The sequence below is a fragment of the Poecilia formosa genome, unplaced genomic scaffold (assembly GCF_000485575.1).
Source record: "Poecilia formosa unplaced genomic scaffold, Poecilia_formosa-5.1.2 Scaffold493, whole genome shotgun sequence".
In the NCBI taxonomy this organism is placed as follows: Eukaryota; Metazoa; Chordata; class Actinopteri; order Cyprinodontiformes; family Poeciliidae; genus Poecilia; species Poecilia formosa.
Genome location: NW_006800432.1, coordinates 252044 through 259525, shown reverse-complemented (window position 1 = coordinate 259525; position 7482 = coordinate 252044).

Below are 7482 nucleotides of genomic sequence, written 5' to 3'. Positions count from 1 at the left end.
AAAAACAACAGCCACAGGTCTGAATGATAAAAATCCTGAATGATGGATAAGAACAGTTTCTCCTCACCTGGCTGTCTCCTCACCTCAGTAGTTCTTCAGAGAAAGGCAGACAGAGGCCTGTCAGTGTCTGTTGTATCTCATTACCTCTCTGCTTAAACCGCTGAAGCAGAAACGAGACTTCAACGTTTTCCGTCATCTGACAAGCAGCAGGTCTGCTCCACTTTATTCACCAAAAACATTTTAATTTACCAAAAACTGATCTGTGATCTGAATGTTCGCTACGTTCAGCTCCAGTTAGCCGCCTTATCTCACTGCGAGAGGCAACTGGGTCACAGGCAAAAGGTCAAAGGTAGCAAGGTGACCGGAGGTCACAGGTAACAAGGTGACATAATAACATGTACTAATAATTTTAGTACATGTTATTATGTGTCAGAAGAGGGCTTAGGAAATAATAATACCAACAAAAAAAATAAAATTTGACCGGAGCAAAAGGGGCAGGTGCTCAAACCTCCCAGCCCCCCCCCCCTTTTAATGCTTGAACTGCAAACTTCTGCTCTCTCAAATATTCAATCTGATCTCTCAAACCTTTCTCCTTGCGCTCAAAACCCGTGTCTCTGCTCGGATCAAATCTCCTCTTGCAAACCTCTCTGCTGGCTTGCAGATCATTTTCTGCTTGGAACAGAAAAGTACTGTTGCCTGGCAACCTCTCAGCCAATAGAATGCTGAGAGGTTAGCATTCTATTGGCTAACGCAAACGCACAAACTGGGTGCGTTTGTTTCCTTCTAGTGGGCGAGTCAGCGCTCCCTCCCTCCCTGCCCGCCCAATGAAAGTCAGAATTTGAAGTAGCAAGGGTTGCCATGGCGACTGGCAACCCTACATAAATGTTTTTTATTTGCAATGTGGACACACAGAGTGAAACGGGTCTGCTCTGCTCTGACTACTGGTGAAGGTTTGGTGTTGAACGAATGATTGTCAGACTGGCTGCGTTGCTGAGAAAGCAGCAGAAGCTAATAGCTGCTAATAGCTGCTAATAGCCACTCGCTCAGGACAGACAGGCTGCAGAACCTGTCGCCATAAAAGTCTCCACAACATGTTGCTGAAAGTGTGACCAGGTACATGTTCTACATGTCCACAGTTGGTGTTTGTACCCAGCTGTCATGACAGTTGCTATGTTAGTTGTTAGTCATGACGACATAAACAAACCAGAAGCTTAGAGCCAACTGTTTCCTCTCTCTAGCCATCTTTTACACAATATAAATACATTACACAACACAGAATAAGACTCGCTAAATTATTCGCTTATTTTTAGTTATTATTTTGGAAAAAAAGTCACAGAGGAATCTGAAAAACTGATAAACACAGCAACAAAGTGGATAAGTTGACAACAGTCCTTCTGTCGTCCTGATGACGCCACCCATCCCTCTGCCAGGGGTTAGGGTTCAAAGGTCAGTTAACACTTTAAGGATTCAAAACAATGGCTGCTGATTTTTATCAGATTAATGGGTTTTCTATTAATATCTGTCCATCTAGATTGTTCCTATATTTATATAGGATAGACAGATATTTCTCTCTAGATCAGTGGTTCTTAACTGGGTTCGATGAACCCCAGGGGTTCGGTGAGTCGGTCTCGGGTTCGGCGGAGCCTCTGCCGCGGAGGTAAAGACACACCTGTGTAAAGTCGTGATGACGCCCCGCTTTGCCTTCACTTGCTGCAGAGGATCACGTTACATTGCTGAGCCAATCAGAGCTGCGGAGGAGCACTGATTGAAGGAGCTTCACTCTCAGCAGGGATTTGTACTTTTGTGTCTTCGATGTACTTCTAAATCTGCTCTTTCGTTGCATCTTTTCGGGCCTGCTACTGCCTCTAGTGGCGTGGGGTGGTAACACAATATAATTACTAAATGAGAATAGCACAAAGTCTTTATTATTGAATTCCGGCATTATTGGTACCATAAAAGATAAATTATCTAATAAAATACCATATTTGTTCACTTTTGTAAGGATGTAGAGCTAATTAAATTACATTAACAAGACCTTTATATATTATAAATAATATCTATATATCTCCATCAATTATAGGAGGAATAAATTAAATAAGGAGGCATGAAAAGCAACACGATCAACTATGATAAAGATACAATTTACCATGTATACATAAGAAACTTAGTAGAGCAAAAGTCAATAATGAACAAATTAATTAGATTCACAAAAGAATAATAAATCTGGTTGTTACAACTAGGATTGTTAAACAGATACTTATATATTTTTGGCTTATGTGGTGCCATGTATAATATACTGAGAGACTTTTTTGTTGGTAGAGTCTCATATAGAAGAAAAATAAGATGAAACTATTTAGTCTATCAAGGTGGAAATTTTCCTTTGACTCTAACACTATAAACTAAAACATATTCATAGAATCACATTATCAACAATTTGTGCATAGGGTAAAACACTTAGCATGCTGTAGGTAAATATTATAATTTAGTTTGGTTAAAAGTTATTATTGCACCATCAATAAATGACGTCTAATCGATGTTCTCTGGTGCCAGAGGAACACAGCAACACTTTCATGAGCTCGAAGGTTAAAACTGATGAATAAAGAGGATGGACGATCTCTGCTAAAATATTCCTGGCATCTTTCATGTTCTTTCAGCAAACAGCTGAGACAGAGATGTTTTTGGTTTCACCACTATTTACCTGTTATTTTGCCTGTCATTGAAACTACTCTTAAAAGATTGTCTGTTATTCTGCAGTTCATGTGACCAAAGCAGCTGAGGAAATGAAAAGTTAAAACACTCAATATTGTCTTGTACACAACCTCTAGTTGGCTAACCCAAAGATCACTGGATCTCAGGCGCGGAGCTATAGGGGGCCTGGGGGGGGCTGCTGCCCCCCAAACTGGGCCGGATGGGGGCCCGGGCCTGGAGGTGCCAGGGAGGGAGGAATGTTTTCAAGTCATTGAAATATGTGATTATAGACAGAGAAAGTGCGCCCTCGCCTGTTGAGAAGGGTGTATTTAATGTTAAATACACCCCCCCCCCCTCGCTCAACAGTTTCAGTTTCACTCCACGTAAGGGGCCCGGTGATTGGTTAGGGGCCCGGTGATTGGCCCCGCCCCCCGGCCTGACGCTGACTTGTTCCGCTAGTGCTGGATCTCCTTAAGAGTTTCTGAGAACATTTCTGAAAAATATAGAATAGAATAGAATAGAATTCAATTTTATTGTCATTGCACCGTCACAAGTACAAAGCAACGAAATCCCGGAGCTCACAGCGTCTGTAGTCAGTGTTTTCAGCAAAGTTGAGCTGACTGTCCAGGAATGACCCAAAGTATTTAATATGTGCCTCAGTTTCAACAGGTTGGCCATCGAGAGAAACTGGAACCACTCTGAGGTCTTGTTTAGGTCATTTAATTAGGTCCACCTACTTATGGAAATGAAAAATTAATAATAAATAATTCTCATTTAGCAATGTAATTATACTAGTGTTACCACCTCCATGCCACTAGAGGCAGTAGTAGACCGGAAAAGATGCGACTAAGGAGCAGATGTAGACGTACACAGAAAGTTACAGTATGGGCTCTTTGCATATCAGCTTCCACGTTCGGGGAAAAGCGGCTCAGTTGTTTCCGATCTATTGAAAATGGCATTTTACACTCGGCACTTGCAGGGCTTGGTCGATCCGAAGCCCCAACAAGTCAGCTGGAGAACGGTTTTATGATGTACGCCTCGTTATACATTCACTGATACGAAGGTGAGTTTTACTTTCTTAAACTTTGTGGCTAACATTAACCTTAGCTTATGCTAGTAGGCAATATTCTCGGACATTGTTCTTGTAAAAATGTGCTATTTAACCCTTGTCCGTGCGAGGACTGAGGTAAACGTAGCCTGCGTTCACACCTGAAGTGACCCAATTCCGATTTTTTGGCAATTTCGTTTTTTTTTGCCGGGGCCGTTCACTGCCAGTAAATGCGACCTGTACGCGTTCTGCAGTTTGAACGGGCAAACTGGAAGTGTCCCGCATGCGCAGTAGAGGGCGCAATAGCGTCAGCGTTCTCAGTGTTCTGCCAACCACCATAAAAAGAAGAAGTGCTCAGTGTTTGCGGAAGTAAACATGGAGGCTAACGGTGGAGCTTAGCTTACACATTTGAAGTTGTTGTCCAACCGGAGCAACATATTAACAACTTAATCCTCATATAGTTGTTTTTCTTCCCGCTTGCGCTTGTCAGGACGCAGAATAGTGAGATTTGTTGAGAATCAGTGACGTTCAGTTTGGATGAATGCAGCCTGGACGTTAGGTCACATTTGAATCGGATACGTATCGGATATATGGGTTGCATTCGAAAAAGAATCCGACCTGTGCTGTTCACACTGCCATGAAAAGATCGGATACAGGTCGCATTATGTCAAAAAGATCGGAATTGGGTCACTTCAGGCTGCAGTGTGAACGCACCCATAGAGGACTGTGGCAAATGATACAAGTTTTACGTGTGTGGGGTCGGTTGGACCCCATTTCTGGACACAAGGGTTAAGTGTCTAAACATTGTAATGGACAATGTTTTTACCTTATTTTCAAGTATACTGTGTTTATTGTCGTTAGTGTCACAGACTAACGGGGAGGTTACGGTTCGGACTTTTTACTTCCGAAGCCTGACGGAGCTCAACAAGCCTCATAGCTTAGCAGTAGCGCAGCTCTGGTGTCAGAGATCTGGTTCAGCTGTTCAGGCTCAAAGTTGCTGCTTTTAGAAAAATATGACCGTGTTGCTTCATGTCTCCGTGTTATTTCGTTTTATTACCTTTGCATGTTTCTTGTGAAGAGCTCAGATAGGACGGTGTTTACAGCAGGATGTACAGGCGGATCAGTCGCTGTCTGGCTCTGGTCTGCTCTCTCGTTCCCATAAACTCTTTCAGGCTGAATACAGAAGTGAAGTCCAGAGTGAAGTGAAGGCTGCAAACTTTGCTGTGTGGCGTTTAGCTTTAACTGGTAGCGACGAATATTTACAAGCCACCATCTTCTTAATTCAGGATTGTTTGGAAATGAATGAAAGCTTAAAAGCCCATTATATTAGGAAGACAACAACGTTCATAGTATTGCTTTTTTTTGCGTCTGAAATACGACTTAGTCTTTTCTAGCTGTCATGGTAACTCAAAGCGGAAACAAGTGAGCTGCATTGGCTCCTGGAGATGTGACGTCAACGCCGTACGTCCAAAGAGCCCATTGGCTAAAATCTGTGAGCTGTGCTGAAGTAAATAAGAGAGACAAGTTCAAATACATGCTGAGAGTACAATTCCTTCCTAAAGGTGAAGATATATCACAGATTTCAACAGAAAATAAAAACAGGAGACCACAGATAGTATAGGAAATAGCGCCCCCTTCACTTCCGGAGTGCAATGGTCCCATTTCCAAATAAGGTATGAGACTGACAGCGGTCAGTCCCGCCCCTTCCTGTTTGCTGCAGGGACGTCCTTCTCCTACTAGAACAGTGTTTCTCAACCTGGTCCTCAGCCTCCTGCCCTGCATGTTTTAAGTGTTTCCCTTCTGCCACCTGACTTGTATCTCTGGGTGATTAACAGGCTTCTGCAGTACTTGGTGGTCATGCAATCATTTGAATCAGCTGTTCTGGAATAGAGACACATCTAAAACATGCAGAGCAGGGGGGCTGAGGACCAGGGTGGAGAAACACTGATCTAGAAGGAAACAAACTCACCCAGTGTAACACTTGCATTGTNCCTCCCAACCCCCCCCCCACCTTCACGTGCCTACTTGTGGCCCACAGCAAGGTGAGAGTAACTGGAAAGGGTTCAGATGCAGAATGATGAAAATGAAGCTCTGAGACAACGATGATGATGACGAGCTTTAACATCCAAACATCACCTCTGCACTTTAAACCAAACATTTCTTGTCTTGTTGAGATGTTTTCCATGTTCTGCTGGTCCTGTCGGACCCGATCCATTGGATGGTGTTTGTTCTCTCTGCTGGCTTGCAGATAATTTTCTGCTTGGAACAGAAAAGTACTGTTGCCTGGCAACCTCTCAGCCAATAGAATGCAAGAGTTATACTGGGTGCGTTTGTTTCCTTCTAGTGGGCGAGTCAGCGCTCCCTCCCTCCCCACCCGCCCAATGAAAGTCAGAATTTGAAGTAGCAAGGGTTGCCATGGCGACTGGCGAGCATTGATTGATAGGTACTCGGCTTTATGTGATTTATTTGCAATGTGGACACAGAGTGAAATGGGTCTGCTCTGCTCTGACTACTGGTGAAGGTTTGGTGTTGAATGAATGATTGTCAGACTGGCTGGATTGCTGAGAAAGCAGCAGAAGCTAATAGCTGCTAATAGCTGCTAATAGCCACTCGCTCAGGACAGACAGGCTGCAGTCTGGCTGCAGAACGCTGTCGCCATAAAAGTCTCCACAACATGTTGCTGAAAGTGTGACCAGGTACATGTTCTACATGTCCACAGTTGGTGTTTGTACCCACATGTCATGACAGTTGCTATGTTAGTTGTTAGTCATTGCTATGACGACATAAACAAACCAGAAGCTTAGAGCCAACTGTTTCCTCTCTCTATCCATCTTTTACAGAATATAAATACACAACACAGAATAAGAGTCGCTAAATTATTCGCTTATTTTTAGTTATTATTTTGGAAAAAAAGTCACAGAGGAATCTGAAAAACTGATAAACACAGCAATAAAGGGGATAAGTTGACAACAGTCCTTCTTTCGTCCTGATGACCCGCCCATCCCTCTGCCAGGGGTAGGGTTCAGAGGTCAGTTAACACTTTAAGGATTCAAAACAATGCCTGCTGACTTTGATCAGATTAATGGGTTTTCTATTAATATCTGTCCATCTAGATTGTTCCTATATTTATATAGGATAGACAGATATTTCTCTCTAGAGCAGTGGTTCTTAACCTGGGTTCGATGAACCCCAGGGGTTCGGCGGAGCCTCTGCCGCGGAGGTAAAGACACACCTGTGTAAAGTCGTGATGACGCCCCGCTTTGCCATCACTTGCTGCAGAGGATCACGTTACATTGCTGAGCCAATCAGAGCTGCTGCAGAGGATCACGTTACATTGCTGAGCCAATCAGAGCTGCGGAGGAGCCCTGATTGAAGGAGTTCCACTCTCAGCATGGATTTGAACTTGTGTCTTTAATTACTTCAGCTAAACTCACAGTTTTTACCAAATTCTGTAGCTTTCGATGTACTTCTAAATCTGCTCTTTCGTTGCATCTTTTCGGGGCTGCTACTGCCTCTAGTGGCTTGGGGTGGTAACACAATATAATTACTAAATGAGAATAGCACAAAGTCTTTATTATTGAATTCCGGCATTACTGGTACCATAAAAGATAAATTACCTAATAAAATACCATATTTGTTCACTTTTGTAAGGATGTAGAGCTAATTAAATTACATTAATGTCTCTGTGTTATTTCCTTTTATTACCTTTGCATGTTTCTTGTGAAGAGCTCAGATAGGACGGTGTT